Source organism: Lissotriton helveticus, chromosome 4_1, assembly GCF_964261635.1.
Source record: "Lissotriton helveticus chromosome 4_1, aLisHel1.1, whole genome shotgun sequence".
In the NCBI taxonomy this organism is placed as follows: Eukaryota; Metazoa; Chordata; class Amphibia; order Caudata; family Salamandridae; genus Lissotriton; species Lissotriton helveticus.
The window spans coordinates 1,382,869,130-1,382,895,063 of record NC_136063.1 but is presented as its reverse complement, the minus strand read 5'-3'; positions in this window follow the sequence as shown (position 1 = coordinate 1,382,895,063).

The window sequence follows — 25,934 nt, the reverse complement described above, 5'->3', positions numbered from 1 at the left end:
GTGTGCTGGCCCCGTTGCTTTTTTATTTATTTATAGCAGATTTACCCACCATTTTGAGATCGGTGAGGGAGGCCAGCCCAAAAATAGGCGGAAAACATATCGCCTGCTTACTTTATACAGATGACTTGGTGATTATGGATTAAACTTAGATAGGTCTGCAGAGAAAGCTCAAAGAGTTTGGGGATTACTTTAGCCGAAAGAAACTAACAGTAAACCTGGAAAAAACAAAGATTCTGTGCTTAGGCAAAAAGAGGAAGACTTTTAACTGGGTCTTAGACTCCATAAAAATGGAGAAAGTTAATGTGTATAAATATCTAGGAATTTGGTTCGAGAACTCTATGAGGTGGAAAGTTCACTTGGATGTACTAAGAAATCGGGCCCTAACCTCGGTTGGTGGCCTGAGGAAATGTAATGCTTCCTACGGAGAAATGACGGATAGACCTGTCCTGAATGCCTATAGGGCTATGGTCCCCCCCCCCCCCAGTTTTCATATTGCACTGAACTGCTATTTTTAAGTGGTAAGAGGAAGTGGGATGTTGAAGAAGGAAAATGTGTAAACAAATTGCTGTCCCTACCTAGTTCCTCTATGATACAGGCCATAAGACTAGAATCTGGTTTGGTCTCATGGGAGAAAATGGCAACCATGGCACTAATAAGATTCTGGCAACGCCTGGGTGGTGAAGAGGGGCAAAAAGTATCTTCTTGGTGTAAATGTGAGATCCTACAGATTGAAATGAAGTGGGCAAAGGTGGTTAGAGAAATAGTGACTACGGCATGTAGGGTTTTGATGGTTGATGTAAGCCAGCAGAACTTTCATCCGCCTATAAGTAAGGTGGAACTTAGGACAGTAGGTAAAGAAATATCATGGGCCACGGATAGGCAATACTTGGAAAGGAAAAGGTCCGTACACATTATGTTGAAATCTTGGCAAAATGTCCAACAAATCCCGTACCTGGATTTCCTTCCCAATCGCTGGATAAGGAGAGAATTATTAAAGATAAGAACTGGGATTAATCTATGTTATGAAAATGATAGGATTAAGAGGGTTATGTTGGACCCAGAAGGGAAGTGTTCCTGCAATATAGGGACAAAATGCAACATTTTGCATTTTTTGATTGGAATGTCTTTGTGTTCTCAATGCATGAAAACTGTGGCGAAGTCCAATTTTCCTAAAACACGAGGTTAGGAATCGGGAACAGGCAGGAGATCTGCTAGTAGATGTGCACGCCTTAGATGTAGCATGTGCATTAGGGAAGTTTATACTTGCAGTTAAAAATGTTCTTAAAAATGTGTTGAGTAGAATTTGCAGCATTAGTATGGAAAATACACCAATTTTTATGAATGTTATTTGGAATTTAAATAATTGTGAATTAGATTGTACTTATTTTAGATGGATATTTAATATAGTTGATGTATTTTATTTTTTTGAAAAGTTTTTAATTGGAGCTGAGTTTTTAAACTGTTGATATGTATATTGCTTGGGTATTCACTCTTGTTTTAAGACCACTGGTCTAAATAAACAATCATTTTGACTGACTGTTGAGCTATCCACATAAAATACAGTTCTGTGATATGCATGGTACACTTTTTTTGCATTAGGAATATTAACCCTCTGCACTACTTTAAGAGTCAAAACTGGCACTGCCCAAACTCTGATATCTCTTCAGCAGGAACATTAATCACTAGAGTTATCTCAACATTTTTATTGTTGCCTAAAAACTGATGGATACAGAAGGAACTGTTCCACCGGTTCTTTTAAACCCACAAGTTATTTCTAAGTACAGAACTCCCACCATGAACCCTCTCAGAGCTCAGCTCCTGATGCGGCTGCACCGGTTGCACCACCCTAGAGCAGGCCCTGCTGAGATGCAACCATCAAATTCCAGGAGGTGTTATCTAGTGTTCAGATCTTCGAGGTTTGGTATGAAAAAAATGACTAATCATTGATTGCTATTAAAACAGCATCTGCATTACAAAAGTAAGTCATAATTATTTGACCCCTGACCCTCGGGTAGGTCACTTCCCCACCGCTGCAGCTCCGCCTGCCTGCCCGCTGCTCCGCCTGTTTCCTCGCTACAGTTGGAACTCTGCCCGATCACCTGGACTGCCTGGGCCCTGCTCAGTGCCCGTGTGCCTGCCCGACCCTTCCCCTCTGGCCGAGTGCGTTGAGTCTGCCTGCCCGCCCCGTTTTTCGTTTTGTACCCCCAGTGTGTTCTGGTGTGCCTGCCTGCCCCCTTTTCTCCTTCTGTACCCCTTGTGTGTGTTAGCGTGCCTATGATTACCGGGAGTCTTCTCCTCCCACTTCCTCCGTCTTCCCGCCGCTGCCTCCCGTGTGGCCCCGCCCCCCGGTACCCATTGGCTATTCCCTCCCGCCTCCTAGCTGACCCCTCCTCCCCTCCTCCCCTCCTCCTCCTCCTCCCCTCTTATGGCAACCGTGGCGCGACCGCACGCAGCGGGTGCGCAGATTGTGCACCGAAGGCGCGCCAAAGGCAAGCCTGTCTACGCCCATCCGCGCCTGGACCACACCCAGCGCCAGGACCCCTGGCCCACGACGATGCCAGCGCACCCGACGAACTTACGACACCGCCACCCTCCACGCACTCAACGCCGGCCGAAACACCGCCTGCTACCAAGCCACCCCGAAGCACACACACAGACCCTTCACCTGCCAAGCCTGCAAATTCACCAACCTCAGGACCTGCACCGCACCCGCCAAGCCGAACACCAGCAACAACCACCTCAAGTGCATCTTGCTCAACACCCGCTTAGTCCACAGGCACGCCGTGGAACTCTGGTACCTCCTCGACACAACATCACCAGACGTCGCCTTCCTCACGGAAACCTGGATGAACGCCTCCTCTGCCCCCGACATCGCCATAGCCATCCCGGAGGGCTCCAAGATCACCCGGAGGGACCGCGTCAACCAAACCGGAGGAGGCATCGCCATCGTCCACAGAAACACCATCCGCATCACGACCAACTCTGACGACACCCTCCCCGCCGCTGAACACCTTCACTTCAAGATACACACCGACCCCAAGAACACCCTCAGAGGCACCCTCATCTACAGACCCCCGGGACCACGCACAAAATTCAGTGAAGCCATCGCAGACTTCGTCAGTCCACACGCCCTGACCTCCACGGACTACATCCTCTTAGGGTACCCCAACTTCCACCTGGAGAACAACAAGGACTGCAACACCGCCGCCCTGCTGGACAACCTCGCCAACCTTGGACTCAAGCAACTGGTGAACACCCCCACCCACTATGCCGGCCACACCTTTGACCCCGTCCTCTCCTCCAGCAAGCACATCTCCTTCACCCACTCCTCCGGACTACACTGGACAGACCACAGCTGCGTCCACTTCAACTTCAGGAGAGCCACGACCCACCACCACCCGCGACAGGTTCCCCGCAGAAGCTGGAGCAAGATCACCGCCGACCAGCTCACCACCTCCCTCAGCCACAACCCGCCCACCAACACGACGGACCCTGACGAAGCAGCCCGCAACCTCACACAGTGGCTCACCGACTGCGCCGACGAACTCGCACCACTGAAGAACCCTCCCAACAGACCCGGCAGCAGGAAAGCCTCGTGGTTTACCAACGACCTCAAAAACTCCAAGAAAAACTGCCGCACCCTCGAGAAAGCCTGGCGCCACGACCAGACAGCAGAGCACATGACCGCCCTCAAGAACGCCACCCGCAAACACCACCAGCTGATCCGCACCACAAAGAAGACAGCATTCAAAGAACAACTGGACAACAACACCCACAACAGCAAGGAGCTTTTCAGCATCGTTAAAGAGCTCTCCAACCCCAGCGCCTGCAACACCGACCTCACCCCCTCGCAAGACCTCTGCGACTCTCTCGCCTCGTTCTTCCACCGCAAGATCGCCGACATACACAACAGCTTCGGCGCGCTGAACACGCAACCAACCACCGAACCAGCGCCCCCCACCACCACCCTCTGCACCTGGACCACTGTCAGCACCGAAGACACCACCCGCATGATGAACACCATCTACTCCGGCTCCCCTACCGACCCCTGCCCACACCACATCTTCAACAAAGCTGACTCCATCATCGCACCCCAACTCCGGAACATCATCAACAGCTCCTTCGCATCTGCCACCTTCCCGGAGAGCTGGAAACATGCCGAGCTGAGCGCCCTCCTGAAGAAACCCACCGCGGACCCCACGGACCTCAAGAACTTCTGCCCCATCTCGCTCCTCCCCTTTCCTGCCAAAGTCATCGAGAAGACCGTCAACAGACAACTCTCCGCCTTCCTCGAGACCAACAGATCCCTCGACCCCTCACAGTCTGGCTTCCGAGCAAACCACAGCACCGAGACTGCCCTCATCGCAGCCACCGACGACATCAGGACCCTGCTCGATAAGGGGGAAACAGCTGCCCTCATCCTCCTGGACCTCTCAGCAGCATTCGACACCGTATGCCACCGCACCCTGATACAACGCCTCAGCAACACCGGAATTCAAGGAGCGGCACTGGAGTGGATCATCTCGTTCCTCGCCAGAAGAACCCAGAGAGTCCGCCTCCCTCCGTTCCAATCCACGGCCACCGAAGTCATCTGCGGCGTTCCAGAAGGATCCCCACTCAGCCCCGCCCTCTTCAACATCTGCATGAGCCCTCTCGCTGCCATCGCCCGCCAACACAACCTCAACATAATCTCCTATGCCGACGACACCTAGCTGATCCTCTCCCTCACCAATGACCCGCCACCGCCAAAGCCAACCTCCAGCAAGGAATGAGAGACGCTGCAGAATGGATGAATATCAGCCGTCTGAAACTGAACTCAGACAAGACGGAAATCCTCATCCTCGGACCATCTCCCTCCGCCTGGGACGACTCCTGGTGGCCCCCTGCCCTGGGCAGCGCACCCAAACCTACGGACCACGCATGCAACCTGGGCTTCATCCAAGACTCCTCCCTCACAATGACCAAGCAAGTGAACGCCGTCTCATCATCCTGTTTCAACACCCTGCGCATGCTCAGAAAGATCTTCCGATGGATCCCCACCGGAACTAGGATAACGGTCACCCAGGCCCTTGTCACCAGCCATCTGGACTACGGAAACACCCTCTATGCTGGAACCACAGACAAACTCCAGAAAAGACTCCAGAGCATTCAGAACGCCTCAGCACGACTCGTCCTGGACATCCCTCGCCGCAACCACATCTCTGCCCACCTGAAAGACCTTCACTGGCTCCCCGTCAACAAGAGGATCACGTTCAAACTTCTCACCCACGCACACAAGGCTCTCCACGACATGGGCCCGAAGTACCTCACATTCTACACACCCACCCGCCAGCTCCGATCCGCCAGCCTCGCCCTCGCCTCCGTCCCACGATTTTGGAAATCCACCGTCGGAGGAAGATCCTTCTCCTACCTGGCAGCCAAGACATGGAACTCCATCCCCACTCACCTACGGCTGACCCAGGACCATCTCTCCTTCAGGAAACAACTCAAGACCTGGCTGTTCGAGCAGTAGCGACCCCCCCCCCCCCTCAGCACCTTGAGACCCTCACGGGTGAGTAGCGCGCTATACAAATTTTTGTGATTGATTGATTGATTGATTTGCACACAAGGAATATTCTCGTGCAGGCTTTTAAAAAAAGCTCACAATTTTAGGCAAGCAAGCTGGATGCAATATCAGAGAATAGAATATCTGTGAAAGGGTGCACCCTGCCGATGAGCCACAGAAGGTTTCCACTGACATGATAGGGCTGTAGGAAAACATAACCCTTTACTGTATGTGAAATCCAGGAGCAAGAGGGAGACTCAGGCTTCCACCATCCCAACATAATTAAAATACTGAGCAGGCTCTTACTCTCTTACCTGAAAGTCTTCCCAAACTTTATAGAGGCGTTTTAGGCACAATAGACATGTGTCTGCTGGAGTGGTCCTGGGTCACATAAAAAGGGGATCTCAGGTATGTTGCTTTAATTCAATATCATCCATAAGCAGCCCCAAAGACTGTTTCCTTACCTCACTATGGGGCATATTATCAAGGAACAACGTTAAAATTATTGCCGCTTTAGCGGCAGGAAACTGCCGCTAAAACGGCGATAATGGGCTTGATAATATGCCCTTGAGAATTCCAATAGAAGCCCATGTTAACAATAAAACATGGGGTTCTATTTCAGCCACTTACATGTTATTTTTTAAAGGTAGTATCCCTCATTAGTTGTACACTTAGGGCCAGATGAACAACCATTTTTAGCAGTTGCAAATGGAAAATCAGGCCGTTTGTGAAGGCTAAAAAGGGTTGTAGCATGTGCAAACCCTATTTTGCGAATTGGTAACCTATTACCGACTCGCAAAATAGGATTTGCGTGTTGTACCTAGGATGTCCCTTCTAAACAGTCAGTCACAGGGGGATGGACAATTGTTTTGCGAATGCAAATGCAGTCACAAAACAATTGCAGTTATTACCAATTTCAAATTGATGGTAAGCCAGTTGCAAAGGGGAAGGGGTCCTCTTTCCCCTTTGCGTTTGGCAGCAAAAATATTTCTAAGAGCACCCTTTAAAAATTAAAAGAAATCTTTTCATTTTTTTCTTTTAAACGCATCCAGTTTTTCTTTAAGAACAACGGGCTGCATTTGAAAAAAAGATTGCTGCTTTATTTAAAAAAGCAAACACAGTCATGGTGGTCTGCTGTCCTCAGCAGGCCACCATCTTTGTGATTGTAGCCCATTCCCAATGGGTCGCAAAGTGCGACCTGCCTCATGAACATTGATGAGGCAGGTTATTTGTGACCCCATTGGAAATCACTAAATGTGTCTGAGACACACTAGTACATTTCGATTTGCAAGTTGCAAACTGCGAGTCACAAAAAATCGCAATTTGTAACCCGCAAAATGGAATGGTTGTAGTAGCTTAGTATATAAGTTCAACACTCATAATCTCTTAGAAAACATACTCACTGGATGATGTTGTATTTGAGATATTGTCAGTAATATCACTGACCATGTCATGAATGATGTAATATGTGAGGTTATAAGCAGTTCATTGCAGGTGTGTATATTGTAGTTACCTCAGGTGACTATAGTTGCTGAATTTCTATAGTATTGTACAAGTGAAACCTGAGCCTAAAATGTCCCTGTAACCTTTGGTTTTTTGAGTGAATTCCTAGGTTTTTTAAATTCTATTTCCTAGCTATAAAGTCCTGGTAATCTTTGTTTTTTGAGTGAATACAGCTTGTCACCACGGGTAACCATATTTAGGTCAGCATTTCCATAGGAACATTTTTTGTGTTGCTAATAACTTTGTCGCCACTTGACAAAGCTCTGGAAACTTTCCCAAAAAATAGTCTTTATTTCTTTTTTCTGTGCATTGAAAGTTTCGGGGTGATCTGTCAAGTGGGAGCTTAGAAAAAAAAGGAGGGTCTCAAACTGCAAAATCCCCATTCATTTTCCATAGACTTCTTTAGGCAGCGCTACTGCAAAAACTGCTAAAGAGAATTACACCAAATTTGTCAGGAAGTTGGATCTTGGTCTTGAGATTGTGCTTTTTGTGATGTGGTGGAATTCCGTTCAGTTGTTTTTCAAAAATTAAGGTACAAAAATATTCGTATAGCTAAATATTTAGGCTGAGGGCTTCCATGAGAGTCTCGTGTGACCACCAATAAAAAAAAGAGCAATATGATAGGCCCAGGGAGCTTTTTTCCTGTGGGCCAATTCGATCGCATGGGAGTTAGACTCCTGTAGAAGCAGGCACTTCTCCCAAAAATAATAATATAAGGGGGCTGGGTGGGCAAACGCCACTGCCCTAGGCCTCATGGGTGGGACCAAGTGAGGCTCTCCCAGGGACAAAATAAAAAATAAATCAGTGATATTTTCTCCAATCCAGCGGGACTCCCACAGATCAGGAAAAAACAAAAGGGTTACCGTAATTTTTTTATTAATAATATGGGTAGGGAGGTATGAATAGGAACTCCCTCCCAGAGCCTATTTTGGGACCTGGGGACCTCTTTCCCTGAGGCAAGGTATAAAAATTAAAGGGAGGGTAGCTGAATGCCCTCCTCTCTGAGCCTTATTATACCCTTGGGACCCTATCTCCCTAGACCAAATTTCATTAAAAAAGGGAGGGGTCCACACAAGCCCCGTTCCTGAGCCTTATTAGGCCTTGGGGTCCATAGCTCAGGGCCAAAACCAATGAAAAAGAGAGGGTGTCTCAAGCCCCCCCCTCCCAAACCTTATTAGGCCAGAGGACCACCATCCTCCAGGGTCAAATGACATAACTAAGGGGGAGGGGAGCAGGTGTACCCCACTCCCCGAGTAGATATAAGCCAAGCAGACCCCAGGCACCGGGGCCCAATGTATTAATTAAGGGGAGATGGGCACATGGCCTCCCTTCCCAAGTCTTGTTAGGTCCGGTGATCCCATCCCATGGGATCGAATCAAAATGAAATGGGAGGGAGACTGCTCAGGCCCCCTCCCCAAGCCTAAGGATGTAGCTGGGACCCCATCCCCTCGGGCCAAAATTAAGTTTAAAAGGAGGGGGGCGCAAGGCTCCACTCCCCTTTTTAAGTGCATTTGGCCTGAGTGGTTGGGGTCCAGACGGACTAATGAGGGACGGGGAGGGGGACACATGCCCCTCCTCATCCTAATAATTGCATTTAGCTCCAGAGAATAGGGTCCAGATGCCTAATGAGGCTCAGGGAGTGGGGCCAAATGGCTGCTTCCACTCGATTATGTGACTTGGCCCTGGGGTACTCTGTACTCATTAAGGCTTGGGGGTGCGTGCCACACCTCTATCCTTTTTCATTGGCCATGCACGGCGAGGGGTCATTTTACCTATGGTAACAAAATATTACTTTACATTAAAAAAACTAGAAATCCACTGAAAAAAACAAATGGTAAAGAGACATTATAGTTAGGTGAATATATCATTGGCAGCACAATGTTTTGGACTAAAAATACACAGAAATTCACTCTTTATAGTTAGCAGAGATAACTATAACTTGCGCTCAAACCATACACTGCTTATGACCTTACATATTACAACTTATGGCATGTTCCATGACATAGTGTGTCATCACTGATGACATCTCAAATGACATAATTGATTACATCACTGATGACATCAAAGATGGCATCATTCAATAGTGTGTTAGCTTGTTTTTTTATAGTTTACACAGTGTTGGGTAACTACCATATGACTTCTCTACCTAATTTTGTACAACATGTGTCCAGCAAATGGGTATAAGTGTTTGCAAAACACAAGTGCACCTAATGCATCATAGGTGTATAGAGGTATAGAACATGTTAGAAATGTTTACATGTAAGAGAAACTCTGTGTGTAGGTGACAGTTGACGACTTGTGTCCAATATGTTCCACACCATTTTTTTGGTTCTGCAGAAAAAGTTTCCATTAGGGCAAATATTCTACATTACATTGTAGTTACTAAGTATTGTAAGCAGTCTTGACTATTTAGACAGAATTGTCTAAGCATGACAAATTGTACATAAGACAGAAGATAGTGTGCACCAAGTACCCTCCAAAGTACATGTGCTTGATTATCTTACGGAGATGGGCTATCTGTAAGTTTTCCCCAAAGTGAAGGCTGCAGGTAGTTTGACCTTTAGCACCTTCAGACCTAGTTATTTTTCAGTGAATAGTGTCTCTATGGAGATGTTTTGCATAGAGTGAACACTATTCTCACTAGATGCTTTTTATTACTCCTGTGTGTATTTCTCATGAGAGTGTCACTGTTTGCAAACAGTGTGGTATAAAGTGAACTCTCTCCATAGAATAAACACTGTTTGCAGTACCCACCTTTCTACTAATATCCACTTCCTTTCTCACTGTAGGTCGGGTGACTGTGAAGGGTTTGATTCAGGTAAAGACTGTCCATCATAGGGCATTAGTTATATAATAGAGGTTTGAGTTTGTGCAGGAAGTTGGATTTCTCTGAGCAATTGTATACAGATTGAACACTGTGTGCAGTAGAGGTTACCCTTTTATTTGTAGTTGATAATAAAGATTAACTCGGCTACCCATGTTGCTCATAACACAAGCTTGCTTCACCTCTGAGGGTTCCAAGTATGATAGCATTATTTGTGCTTCATATTATTCTGAAACTTTTTGTACTTGCTCAGTTCCAGACGGCAACGCAGCATCGAAGCGGCCTCAATGTCGAGAGTGCGGGTTGATGATTCCTTGGCATCAAAGTCAGACTGCTGTCCCCAAGGAGATGCATCGATCAGGAGTCACGCAGAGCCGGGGATGCAGCGGAGATGGGACAGGGCTCCACAGACATAAGTGGCGCAGTGTTGAGACTAACACTGTTGTGTTTCTTCGAAGGCACTGCTGCAAGGTTAAGGGCGGCGTTGAAGTCAAGGCCTGGCAGTTAGGTATGGAATGTTCTTATTTGAGTAGGGTCAAGACTGGTTTGCATATGGTTTGGTCTAAACTGAAGTAGCATGGTGTGCAATATAACAATGGTTTGGGATGCAGCCCGAGTAATTACCAGTGGCTGAGATTAATCCAAGCATTCTACCCATCACTTTTTGTATGCTTTAGTGTGTTTCCTTATGTGGCACGAGTATGCTCGGAAATGGGTCCTGAACACACTGTGCCACTGGAGTCAAGCTATACCTTGCTGATAAGCCCTAACTATTCCGAATCCAATCCTTTGTTGCTAGTGGTACGGTTCAGGGAGGACGTAGCCTTGCAATTCTAGCTGGACTGTTCCCATTGGAGCAGGGCCAACACTGGTTTGCGTATGGTTGGGTCCAAACTGAGGTGGCATGTGTGCAAATTAATGATGGATTGGGATGCAGTCCTGAATAACTACCAGTGGCTTAGATTATTTCAAGCAATCCATCCATCACTTTTCGTATTCATTAGTGTATTTTCAGCACCCTATACTATGGCCTCATAAGAGAATTAAATATGCCAATCAGGGATTAACCATTTAAAAAATATTTTAGGTAGTCACAAAATATATAGTGGGCATCGGCTGCAGTGCCCCAGTGTGCAGAATCTAAAAACCAGCAATATAATTTGGCAAAAATGGGGATGACCACGCAAAAAGGGGCATTTTCTCACTGCATGTAACTCCATAATGTCATTCATAACTCACTGTGCGATAATATAAGGTTTGCAACTTATAAGCAGCAATTAACCAAAAGAACTGTGTGTCAAAAGAGGCAAGCTATGAATTGTCTACATAAAATACAAATTTGTTATCTGGAGCCAACACAATGTGCTTTGCAGCAGGCCCATTAAACCTTTCTGTTACTTTATAATTCAAAACTGTAACTGTCACATATCATGGAACACTTCTACATCATCACAGAACATAGGGCGTTTGATTTGTGAGGAATCTCTGTTAGTTTGTTACTAACATGTTTGTATAATGGTTGAGCTGTGCCATATTAAACCTGTGAGTACTTATCTTCTAGCTCCTGATTTGTATTTGTATGCTGTAGGGATACTTTAATTTCAGCGATGAATGGCAAATGCCCAGTGTACTTTGCAGGGCACAGCTTTCAGCTACACTTTTGATACGTCATTTGCTCTCAGTGTGATTTCAGACTGTATCAACATGAAAGGACTTTGATCAATGTCAAGTAGCACTCATGGTACATGGTATTGTTTATAGGCTGGGAGCACATACAAAGTGTCCACTCATTGACTGCTGCATTGACTTTTTGTGACATTTACTGCTCTGAGATTGTCCCTTATGTGTTAACATAAGTGTCTGCTCTGGAGCATGGCCTGCATTCACTCTGCATCTCTGGGGTTGTGGCTAATACTTGAGCAGTCTTTTAAATTCTAATCCACTGCCTGGCACACTGCACCTTTACGTTCATGACCAACTTATGCACAACCATTACATTCCACAGCATATGTTATAGACTGTGCACCATAAAATATCAGCTGAGATTCCACATCCCGATCTTCTTCAGAGAAGTTTTGTTTTCTTGTCCAGATAGTCTTCTGTCTGCTGACATTTGTGGACAAATCTGCATTGACCTAAACTGAACTTAAAATTTCAGAAACCCTACAATGGCACTAGAGGCAGACCGTCATTATAGGTGGAGGGCCCCACCTCTTCCATTTTCCAACGCATGCTGAGTGTCTGTCAGACTGAATAAAGGTCAGCCTGACACACGCTCGCCATGTCAGTGTCAGGTAGACAGCCATCTTGCATGCACTAATGTGCAGGCACCTGGCAAGCTGAGCCAAGCTTTGCCATACTGAAGAATTCAAAGCCCAGCAAATAAATGTAAGGCCCCCCCATCCCCAGATGAAAAGGAGAGTCACCAGTTGAGCCAGCCCTAGGAGCTTCAGGTTTAAGCCATGAAGTGCCCTAGGCTAACTGTTCATCAATGACATGTCGTATAAGAGTGGAGTGTGGTCAGCAAGTCTCAGTGATCTCACCTTACTTTGTGAAGAAATATGGGAGGTCCTTCACTCATTGGGTGACAAGGTTAGCCAATGACAGAAGGCAACTGAATCTTCCATTCCTCTTCTTCCTCCCTGAAGCCACCAGCTCCTTCAGGTGCCTTTGTCCATCTGCCTCCTGCCAACCGCTGGTTCTGCCATCACCCATGTGGCCTGGTAAGTGCTTTTTGAATGTTGAGGTGAGTGTGTAAATGTGTGAATGCATGTGTATTCATATAATTGTGGATGGGTTTGTGCCAGTGCGTGAAGATAGTACAGTTTTTTCCTTTGTGCAAATCTGGGTGGCAATTTACTTGTACGAATTGATGATTTTAATGATGCATATGGTCGTAACTGACGTACTAATAAAAATGCACTGGAAAGTATTTAATTAGATGGTTAGAAATGTCATTACGGATGTCAAAATAGTTATGCCACATTTTTCGTGTTAGACTCCATTTTTTATCTAATGGATGAACTTTTTAATGTTCTGCTCATCTTGCTCCTGCATATTCCCCCCAATCAAAGATCTGCTGCACGTCTACTCTACTCACATTTCACGCGGATCAGAGGTGCTAATGATAATAGTTTTACCAAACGTGTCAGTTTGAAGAACTTCCATAGGAAGATCCAATGTAGGTTTGCTGAAGAAAAGTATTTCTCTGAGTTTTTGTTTGAGTAATGTTTCATATTGTGTTGTGTATCTGTGGAGTGCAGTTGATGAGGAAGCAAGAGGAAGATTTTATCTTACCTTAAGAAATGGTTTAGTGTATTCTTTTGCGGGGGAACTCAATAAAAACTTTTTGACCTCAAACAAATACATTTAAAAAATGGTTTAGTGTTAAGTATTTTAATTATTACATGGTAGCTTTTAATTTTCAATGTGACCTAACCATGATCATGGCATGCTGAATCTGCAGTTGTGCTAATTGTTTATGCATAAAATATGTAAAAAACCACCCTAGTTTTGAATTTTTGGGGCGACTTCTCATTTTCCTCCTGAGACTGGGTCTGAATATTTGGAGACGTTCTCCTTCTCCCTTAGAATACTGTCAGTACTCTTTATGAGTTTGACACTTAGAATTCAGATAAATCTAACTACTTAATACGGATTTGTATGACATTTTATGATTTTGTATTCTGTATTGAGCCTTTATTGCAACCTATGCAATTTTCTTGTATCATTTTGTTAACAGTTCTGTATTAAGACATTTAAACCCACTTTTTATCTAGAACTCAGTTTTTGTGTTGTTCCACTTTGTATTTGAATTATACTCTGCTAAGGGTTTGGTATAATGTTGTGGAGGGTGGTCTCTTATCACTAGATCAATGAGAAATCACAGAGCCAAACTATCCGAGGGGATACATTTGGAACAGAAAATATTGGGGACAAGTAAATTAATGGGTTTCTGGGTCCCACATGTGTGTGTGCTTGTGAAATGAGGGATGAGATTATATAACCTTGTAAATACATTGGTGTGAGTGAGTGTGCTTGTAGATGGGTGGGTGTAGGCATGTATGTGCACATGTGACTGGATGGATGGAAGCAAGTGTGCACATGGGTGCCTACCTGTGTCCACCACACTGGCCATAAAACTACAGCAGCCAGTGAACACTAGATGCTAAATTACTCTGCAGAAACGAAAGCACCTGCGAATGTTCTGTTCTCAGCATCCTTTGATACAAATCATTATTGAGCGATGTGAGCCTTACTATTAGACCCCTGTAGGGCTAACTCTAATGCACAGTGTTTGCAGAATCTGTTTCTCAATTGCCCTGCCCTCACCTCACCTGTGCGCACTTCTGTTTTTCTAACATATATTTTTCACAGTCAAGTTAATATTTTGGTGTCCTCTCATTTTCCCTTTCTTCTTGTCCTCCCACTTTACTCTTACCTCTCTCTGAAGCACCGCTCTTAGGGCCTGATTATGAACTTGACAGATAGGATATTCCATCACAAACTTGACAGATATCCCATCCACCGTATTACAATTCCATTATATCCTATGGAACTTGTAAAACAGTGGACGGTAAATCCGTCACACTTGTGACGGTGTATACCATCCTCCAAGATCGTAATCAGGACATTAGTCTATTATGCTTAATCTGTACTTCCTTTCAATGTTATGCTGTATTCTCCTGGATCTGACATTACCTCTATGTAGTAGACCGCATTAGTGATTTAATATGGTGTATTACAGAAGTAAGTTGGCCGAGCCCTTGAGTTCTGGGCCTGTTCTAGAGACACAATCCGATGGTTCTTTTTAGCAACACGTAATCGTAGAGGGGAGGAAATTAGTTAACAAGCCAATCACTTACAAAAAAATTCCCTGAGACACAATAATATTCACAGACAACTATGTAAAGTTAGTTTGATTCATTACAAAGCCAAAAACAGCTGAACATAAAGGCATCTCAAAACAAGAGTGTAAAAATGCATCTGAATTAACATAAAGTCAAATCAGCGTATCCAATTGAGGCGATGAAGCATAATCAAAAAAGTTAATTCAAGAAACAGAATGCAGAGGATACGTTAGCATGTGTCCAAATGTCCCTGCATTGAGGGATGATGAGTAAAGAGCATTCATCTATCCCTGCACTAACACTAAGATGGCATCCCTAATTAAGCATGTTGAGGAAGGAAGGTGAAAGGTGTCAGTCTGAAGAACCTCCCTAAGAAGTCTCTCCACAGTTAATGGGTCAGGTAGCATAAGGCTACGGAGACAAAGCTCGTTCTCAGATGCTCTCTCTCTGCTCTGAAGGCAGAGGAAGAAACAGTGGGGCACTTTCTCTAACCCAACAGCACATTATTACAGGCAACTTTCCCAAATGCATTGCGGGTCAAGTCAGCTGCTCTGGGTACAATCCTAAAGTTCGTTTTTCATGGGACAACAGTGTTCTTTCCTTGCAACAATTTGTTCTTGGTTCCCAAACCTTCTCCTGTGCAAAACACAACAACATTCCTTTATCAACTCAAGTGACATGATTGTAACTTCTACTCTCCTTGCCTGACTAGTATAACAAAGACATTATTTTGGCTAACAAGAATGCTTCTTTCACCTGCAACACAAAGCCTGAGAATGAAAAACTTCCACCACACATGAAATTCAAACTGTGAATTCTAAGCAAGGGTTTTCAGGGAATTTCATTTTTGGCCTACAAAGTTCAGCTAACATAAGAAACCAGTGTATGACCTTTACGAATTTGCATAGAAATATAAGGCACATTCAGTTAATGCATTTGCTAACATGTAAATGACACGACTAATGAACATGTTTAGTACATGAATAAGTCAGTTTCATAACATGAGTTCTTCACGTTAATGTATCTGCTAGTTTCGTTTAAGTTTCATGTTAATTCTAAATGTTACTTTCACAAGGCCTAAGCACCTCACGTTTCAGGTTAATACATGTCAAAATCCTAACACTTCTAGTTATTACGATGAAGAATTATATGCAGTTGTGCTCTACACATGTGATTATAATGCACCCCTACAAATAAAATGCGTTTTCCGCTGCATCAACAGTATCACAGTGAACTGTTCTGTCAGCATCACAGGCATTGATAGTTCCACAGGTGCAAGAAGGCGTCGCACACAAAAATATGCTCAAAGCAAGTGACGGATTGATCTGCAAGAAAACATGAACATTTTGTGGCAGGTCGGTGTCATTGAAAGGCTGATAGAGATAGGACCAATTCAGTCACGTGCCTCTACTACAGCCTTATCAACATTTCAAGAGAACAAACTGTCCCTACATGGCCTTTTACTTTAATCTACCACTGACTGAAGTTACATTGAGGAAAAGTGTTCTTCTGATCGGCATAATTTGTACTGGGACTACATTGCTTTTTCATTGCCATCTCGTGTCAAACACTTCCACATGACCCACCTGGTCATTTCTGCTGATGCCTGAGGAAATTCTAACTGACACGACAAAAGCCATCTTGCAGCCTGCATTTCTTCCCAGGTACTGTCGCACACCCAACCCCCCCTGTTCTTTGCAGTTCAACTGAAAGCCACGAGACACTCACACCCTAAGTAGATGATTTATTTTCCATCTCCTGTTCCCAGCCTGGTAAACATCCTTGACACCATGATCAGGTTATCTGGACAATGGTCTGACTACTGGCCCTTGATCAGGGTGATTAAACAATGACTTGAAAGACCAGGCTTTGATCAAGGCAATTGAACAATGACCTGAAACACTGAGCCTTTGATCAAAGCAGAGTGAACAATGATTTGGTTACCAAGCCTTGACCAGGTCACCATCTACAAACATCGTCTGGATCTGGTTATCAACTGCAAATACTGCCCTGATTAAACAATGAACTAACAGCCAAAAGACTGGGATGAAAAAGTATAAAAGGCTTGTAAGCTGCAGAGTAAAGCAGCAGCCTCCTCTGTCTTGTCTCTGACTAGCTTGGGACTTTGTTCCATAGCCCGGGCTATTGAATAAATCTGGGTTGCTCCTGCAGACGAAGGCTCCTGTGTCTCCTTTTACTAAGTATGGAAGGTATGGAAGACTTGGGCGGTTCCCCTGCCGCCGAGACCCAGTAAGTGGGTTTAACCGGTTCTTCAACATCCTCATTCTGCTTCTCGATAATGTCAGCTATGACAGCCTTAACACTGCATGAAGGGATGAGTACACTGGACAGCTTTCTTAAAATATACACAAGTGCTTCATAAAACGTGCAATGCATTCAAGCAATCATGCAGCAAACCAACATTACTCTTCTGGCTTTCTTTTAGTGGTTTAATCCTGTTTAAAATCTCTCGATACCGCGGGATGGCTTTCAACTCTTCTTAGATACTACAGGAGATATGTGGCTTGGAACATTCTTTTCTGGAGCTCAATGACTACAATAATAGCAACAAGTTGACATTCGGGAATTACCCAATCAACACATCTCTGCTAAGTGTCCCTTTGCCGTGTCAAAATTGAAAATATGTTCTCAAACATTCATGCATGCAAACCTGTTACTGCGCAAAAGGTAAGACGGGCAGAACATTTGCAAATGATGTGTGGACATTTGTTAGTCATGAATAAATATGTAATGCGTTATAAATATGTTGTTATATTGCATGACTAATGAGTTCTCTTAGAACAAACTCCTCTTCGATTGCCTCACAACATTTGCAGACCCAACTACTGACACCCTGCTGTCTTCCTACCCACCCAAAACTAATACCTCAAACCTAATATAATTTCCAATATGATGTATTCATATGTTCTCTGTGTTCCCACCGAGATTTCAACTTTAATTCACAAGGTATACTGTTTACTCCATGTACATATGTCATTGGTCTTTTCTTTGTGTGATGTCGTTTAAATGTTAAATGCTTCAATTTCCTAGGATCTCTTTTCCAGTAAATAAATGACTGGTGGAGCAAACGTCTAGCAATGATTGGATCGAGTAGTCCATTTCAGAGGATTACCTACTTCCATCCTGCCACTAAACTGGAAGTAGAGGAGCCAAATCGTAATCTTCATGCAAATGTTATACAAATTTACATCCTGGGAATCCTGATCTTAAATAAGGACAGCTCTAGCTGATTTGTTACTGCCTGCGTTCCAGTTCTTCCACATGTCAGTGCTTCCAAGATTGTCCAACAACTCATTCTGCCTCTGCTGACAGCTCATAGCACGAGTTTAAATACTAATATCGAATCACTATAGCTACCAATAGGACCTACGTCATGGCTGACGTTATAAAAAGTCATGGGTTCTCAGATAACAACACAATGCCTTCTGGGACTTGTAGTTTCTTTTTTAGCAGTATAAGTATAGGCTAAAATTCCTGGTAGGTGACCTACTTATTGCTGAAAGCCAGGACAGGCTCAATGTGCTACACAAGACAGAGGACCACATGGCATCACATATTCAACTAATTCACAATGCCAAAGAACTCTAGGTAAAAGAAGTGAAGAGCAGCATTCCCAAAGCAAAAATAGAACATTGAAAACGCAATAAGACCAGGGATTGCTGGCGGTTTTTGGCTTTGCCAATGTTTATAAATGTCTGTTTTCTAAAACTGGGCAGAAACACTACTTTTTGGGTTCAAGTGTTCATTGTGCAAGGGAGATTGCTATCACTCACAGAAAGTTAAGCTAATTGTAGAAGTGTACTGAACCTCTGCTACATGCTGTAGGCTGTGGTGAGCCAAACAAAAATGTGATTGACACAATAACAAACCAATGCATGAAAAGAACTGGTTAAAACCCCTATAACTAAAAATATTATATATATATATATATATATATATATATATATATATATATATATATATATATATTCACTGAAAAAACCATAGGTTTCAAACCAGTTATAGTTAGCTGGAAATTTTACTCGCATAAAACCATTGAAATTCCCACGTTATGGTTAGTTGGACTCACTATAACTTGCACGTCTGCAATGCACTGCTGATGACGTCACATATTACATCACTCATGACAGTGTTTTTAAAAAAAAAAATGATTGGTTAACTGGCTTATTAAGTGTAACTTAGTGAATACATATACTAGCGAGTAATGTTTAAATATTTAAATATATGCATGAGTGATGTAATATGTGACGTCATCAGCAGTGCATTGCAGACGTGCAAGTTATAGTGAGTCCAACTAACTATAACGTGGGAATTTCAATGGTTTTATGTGAGTAAAATTTCCAGCTAACTATAACTGGTGTGAAACCTATGGTTTTTTCAGTGAATTTCAAAGGTTTTTTAAATGCTAATTCCTAACTATAACTGGTGTGTAACCTATGGTTTTTTCAGTGAATATATATATATATATATATATTCACTGAAAAAACCATAGGTTATAGACCATATATAGTTAGGAATTAGCATTTAGAAAACCTTATTTTACTCACACAAAACCATTGAAATTCCATATATAGTTAGTTGCACTAACTATATATCGCGCACCCGCAATCCACTGCTGATGATGTCACATATTACATCATTCATGACATGGTCAGTGACATCACTGATGACATCACTGATGACAACATCCAGTGATTATGTGTTTCTGTAAAGTTTAAATATGTTTTACATATTGAAGAATGAGTGGATGTATAAGTGTCTGAATGAAGGTTTTAGTAGGTGCGTGATTGACTGTATGAGTGAGTGATTAAATGCGTCTTACTGAATGCACGGGTTAGTGACTAAACTGTCTGAAAGTGTGCATCAGTATGTCTGTTGTTGTGCAAGCTGCTGCATGTGTTGATCAGTAGCTATATAAGTAGCTATATGGGTTATTGATTGGTTGCACAAGTATTTGTATGGGAGACTGAGTGTGTGTATGGCTGGCTGGGAGGTGTGTGACTCTGTGCAGATCAATGTGTACTTGTATCAGTGATTCTATAAGAGAGTAAGTATGTGTTAGTATATGTTTCAAAAATGTAAGGTGTTCTGTGTTTAACTGTATAGATGAGAAAATGGAAGTGTGATTGATTCTTTTCAGGACTGACTAGGTGTGTGAGTAACTCCATGGATGAGTGGCAGAGTGTGAGTGTCTGTATAGGTGTATGAGTGCATATGATAGTGTTGTAAAGATGAGTGATTGTATGTATGAATGATTGTATGGGTGAATGAGTGAATGTGTGTGTAGACGTAGGAATCAGTGAGTGCGTATGTAGTAACTAGTATTGGTGTGTCAATGGTTTCAAAAATTTACTCTGTATTTAACACTGGGTGTAACAGAGGTTATATTAAAGTGTGAGGAGATGCATTGTATTGTCACATTAATGATATCATCATTGATGTGACCATTGATGTCAAATGAGATATCATCAGTGATGTCATTTGAGATGTCATCAGTGATGTCATCAGTGATGTCATTTGAGATGTCATCAGTGATGTCATCAGTGATGTCACTGACCATGTCATGAATGATGTAATATGTGACATCATCAGCAGTGGATTGCGGGTGCGCGATATATAGTTAGTGCAACTAACTATATATGGAATTTCAATGGTTTTGTGTGAGTAAAATAAGGTTTTCTAAATGCTAATTCCTAACTATATATGGTCTATAACCTATGGTTTTTTCAGTGAATTTCATTGGTTTTTTAACAGCTAATATCTGTAGCTGTAAAATGTATTCTTCTTTAAATCCAAAAATATATTTTATATGTTTATTAATAAAAAAAATTTTAATATTTTTTTTTCTTCGTTCCCGCTTCGCGAATCGGGAAACTTCCCGTTAGCTGACCTTGATGCCGCGAAATAGACCGCGAGCCGGTAAACGTTTCTTTACCGCAACTGCCGCGTTAGAAAACAACATCGTGACGCCTCCCGTCCACATGACGTTTCGCGTTGTCGCGTGATACGTCATATGACGTGCTACGATAGCGAACTGGTACGCGAAGCGAGGCGCAAAGCGCAGGTTTGTGGAAGCAAACCGGGAGGCCCTGCAAAGCGCGTAACGTAAACACAGCAGGTCATGTGACTTGGTAATAACACTTTTCATTGGTTCATTTCACTTTTGGTTTCCTAATGATGTAAGACTAGGTCATATAATCTAAAATGAACACTTTTCATTGGTTGAGAACTATTGTTTTTCCCAAATGATGAAAATCCCTCCTTCTTTCCTCACTCTGACTTTCATCATTGTGAGAGAAAGACCCTTTGTTACCAGTGAGCAATGGCTTCTTTAGTAGCTTCAGCTGGTGCTTCCCCACCACCTCCATCACATCCAAGGAAGAGTGGACCACCTGCTCAAGTTATAATTCAGCAAGAAGAGGAAGAAGAGGAACAGGATGAAGAGCACGAAGAGAGGCACTTTTTGCCTGAGGAGCCCAGGACGTCTCACCGGAAAGAAAACTTCATTTGGCAATTTTTTAAAATTCCCAAAGGTCAGAAAAAAGTAAATGCAAGATACGTAACTTGCCTTATATGTCAAGATAGACTGTCCAGAGGGACCGACAAAAAATACAGTTTCGGAAACTACACAATGCATCGCCATATGACTAGGTGGCATCCTAACAACTACAGTGCTGCACAGTTTCGTAACGACCTAGATAATCTCCCTATTATGGCCAGAAGATCTGTTGTACCGGAAGTAACGGGACCAGAGGGCAGGGAGATGGTGCCAAATATACAAACGAGATTTCGTGAAGTAAAACAAGTCTGCGTACATTGCAGTGGATTCATTTGCTACGGAGAAAGTAGCATCACTCTGATCAACAGAGCTATTGACAATCATGCTCATGTTTGTCCGAAACGCCCCAAACAATAAATTCTTTTTTTTTTTTGTTGCTCCTGTTGAGCCCTTTACAATGAATCGTTTTCGTTGCCCCCTCCAAAAAAAAACAAAAAAAATATAAAACTGTTCAGAAAAATTCAAAAAAAGTAAAAAAATGTTCAGAAAAATAATTAAAAAAATATAAAACAACAAAAACAATAAAAAAAAAGTTCTTTTCAGAACTACCTCCCCGGTATTAAAAAATTGGTACAATATTTGGAACTGTGCCAACCTCTATTTCTCTTAGTTCGCTTCCCAGTTCGCTCGCCGGTACGCGAACCGGAAGCGAACCAAAAAAACAGTAAGTATAAGGGAAGGAAACAGACAGTTATGTTAAAAGAAAGACAGCTATAGGGGAGTAAACTAGAGATACTATTACCCGTAATCCACTGCAGATGATGTCACATATTACATCATTCATGACATGCTCAGTATGTATCGAAAGGGGCAGATTTATATTAACTAGCACATCCCCAGAGATGCACCAGTTAACGTGCACCGCTGCTCTACCACCCACAGTCTGCCGCATTTACAATCAGATAGGACAAAGCTGCATCAAAACCCTGTGCCTGCTTGAAGCAGGCATAGATCTTGACGCAGGTAGGGTGAAAGCTAAAGCAACAACTAAGTGTCGTGTGCAGAAGTTGCAAAAAAGGAAAAATGGCGTTTAAACCAATAATGAGCCCATGCTAACTTAACACAGTGTAAAGATATCCAGGATCTACATCAGTTTGGGGTTCACGAACCTGGCAGGTAAAAGGCACTGAGGCTTTGCACCGTGCATATCTCATCCCAAATCATATGTTGTTTGTGAATGAAACAATTTCCCAGACCAAATGCTTTGGATTGGCTACTTCTAAAAAATTAAACACCCCTACTATCCCGGAGTTAGAGGAATATGATGGTTGGAGTAATTTTACTTGGTTGTCCATTAAAGATTTACAGGCCCTACTCCATAATTCTTCCTTTAACATTTCCAGTATAAATCCAAAAGGTTGGCTGCTTTGGCAACGTGCCTTATCCACGGTTTAATAACATTGCCTTTTGCTTTATATAAGTTTTCAAATTGTATGAAATATATACCAATAGGTCGTTATGCACCTTTAGGTAGTGGTTTTCTTCATGAGGTCTGGTCGCTTCCATACACATACAGATGTTTCAAAGATGATCAAGAAGTTTATCTGAATGGAGAGGAATGCACTGAGACGCCAGATCATTCACTAATGTGTAGGCACATACAGTTACACGGTTCATGCAACAAACACCGACCAAATATGGCTTGCGTGTTGCAAGGCACGCCAGTTCCTGCTATCATCCCCACGTTCAAGTTGTTGGAAAATGGTAGTTATTTGATGCTCAATAATGAAGATTGTTCTGGGTTAATTAAAAGTATTCCTTTTATGGTAACAGTAAGTGAACGGGTAATTTGCTGCAGAAATGTTCTATTTCCTCCCACACATGAACATAGGGAGTTTTCAATCTGGCCACAAATACCAACCTTGGGAGCACATTTCAACGGCATGGCAAGAATAAGAGCTCTTTTGTCTCAGAGAGAGGTGGCCTTGAGTTCGGCCCGTGAAACTTTCGTGCTTCACATAGCGAACACCCGTACAGAGGTGCAGACCCTTTTAAATACAGATTTGCCTTTCCATTTCAGCAAGATGGTTCGGACTATCTTTAACGCGTCCTCCACAAAGGGCCTGGCGCACTTTTTTAAAGTTGTTACCAGTGGTCTCGTGACTTCATTTGAGAAAATCTTTGGAGTCATCCCTGCTTTCTTTCATTCTATTTTTTCCACTGTGCTTGGTGGATTCCCATTTTTACTTGCATTACCAGCGGACGCTCTTGTGCTTTTTTACATTTTTAAATATGGATGTCCCTCCTGTGCAAGCTCCCGCCCTGCAGCTGCTGACGCTGTTCCGCAATCGCATGCTTGAATATTATGGCACAATGCCGTTGGCGATATTAAGCACGGCATATGGATTATCTTTTCGATTCTCCTACTTCACCTGTGTCCAGCCTGTATTTCACTGCCTGACCTGTGATTTCGATTGGGCCATTGATTTGTGTCTCTGCGGACCGGTTTCTCCTGACGTCGACTTTAATCAGCTGATGACTCCTATCATTACTCACGAGTTGGTTTGTCCTGGCGAAAGGATTATGGCTGTGGCATTGATGCATGGACTAATTGGTCCCTGGAATTTACTGGCGGCAACACAGTCTTTCTTGGAACAGAGCTTTCTTGAAAACCCACCGAGCTGTCCTCTGATGGTGATAGAGGATCCGGTGCTGGGAGAGCACGTATGTTCTTTTCCGCTTTTAAATTGGATGGCTGAACTCTTTTCGGATGAAGACGGTGACTTCCTATTGGAGGCTGTTGCAGCTTATTTTGCATACACAGTTATGTCATAGACCTTTTTCATGTTTGATATGCTGAGTACTAGCATTTCATTGACAATTCATTGACTTATTTGTCAAGTTTTTATTATTTAGCTTGCCTATTGGCTTAAGCCTCGATAAAATAGTTGGCTGTTTTATTTTTCTTTAGCATTAAATTTTCCTAGTTTTTAATGTTTTACCTTGCGGACCGTCCACATATAAAGTTGCAATCTGCTCTCATGAGATGCCCCTTCTATTATCTTATTTAGTTTGTTTCCGGATCATGGGGAAGTGTCATCTAGATCCTGGATATCTTTACACCGTGTTAAGTTAGCATGGGCTCATTACCGGTTTAAACGCCATTTTTCCTTTTTTGCAACTTCTGCACACGACACTTAGTTGTTGCTTTAGCTTTCAACCTAGTAGTTCATCGTGGTTTACATGAGAATAATATGTTATTGCTCTACTATCTGCTTTGCTTGTTAAACTATATCTGTACAGCGACTGCTGAAGTTTCAAGAACAACACGATACAGAATTGTTATGAGGTCTGATCTCCACGACTTCATACTCATAACATAAGTGCAGCTTCTGCCAATTCTGGGCATGAGGCGGGTTTTATATTGCTTTGCCGAACACACATACACAACACTTGATGCGGTTCACATGAAGAGAGAGCTGGTGTATGCTGATGTGATTCCTTCAAATCTAAGACACTAAAGTATGGGCACGCCCTAAACCAACACAAAGAGACCTTCTTAGCAAATAATATAATATGTGTATTAGGGAGGGTCAGATATAAGCAGCCGCGGGCCGTGGAGGGAGTTACGGTGAGGCAGGGAGGCGGGGAGGGGGAGGGGCAGGGTGGAGCCCTCTCCACCCTGCCCCTCCCCCTCCCCGCCTCCCTGCCCCACCGTAACTCCCTCCACGGCCCGCGGCTGCTTATAAGTGTTGCTAACTCTTATTCATTTACAGCATGTTAACATACTGTCACCATTCGCTTTTTATGTACTAGTAACTATGCTGGTAATTTTGCTACTGATAATATGTGTACTTCTATTATCTAAGATACTACGCCTGAGAAGACGGCATTAGTAAATAAACATTTCAAATACACATGTGTTCTTCTTAACTCCATGTTCTGGTTTCTAAGAAATATATAACGACCGACTGTTCATGAGTTCCACGTATCCTGAGGTACTATAAGTTCATATTCTGGATTGTCTAAACATTGAGAGTTTGTTATATCCAATGTGACACTGTGCCTAGCTTGCTAAGGGGTTTTTGATTACTAAGGTGAGTTTTGGGGCACCCTAATTCGCCGAGGTTCCAATCCTCTGTCCACAGTTCTGTGTGAGAACAGAAACCCTGCGACAGGGACACCCCTGAGCCTTGCTGGAGCTTCATCACACTTGCGATACAACTCCAGCAATGCGCCACCTTTACGGCACAGATACGTCACGCATCTCTGCTGTTTTTGCCCCATGATGCGCCGCATTGTAAATGCAGCACACCATAGGTGACGGAACAGCGGCACAGAATGACTAACACATCCCTGGTGATGCGCCAGTCATCATAAATCTATCCCTATGCTTCTTATCTTGTTAGAGATGAACCGCCATATGTATCATTTGCATTTCCTAAATAGCGAACTTTAAGGAATAAATAGCGATTCTTTACCATTCCTAGTTTGCGATGAGCTATTTGCTAATTACAAATTACCCATTCATTTCCATGCAGCAGGAGGCCCATAGGAATGAAGGTGCAATTTGCGATTAGCAATTACCTCATCGCAAATTACGAATTTTTCCGAGGGTGCAGGGGTGTCTCAAGAACACCCTGCTGCACCCCTGAAAAAGAAATTTGGGGGCATATGGCGCACATAAATTTT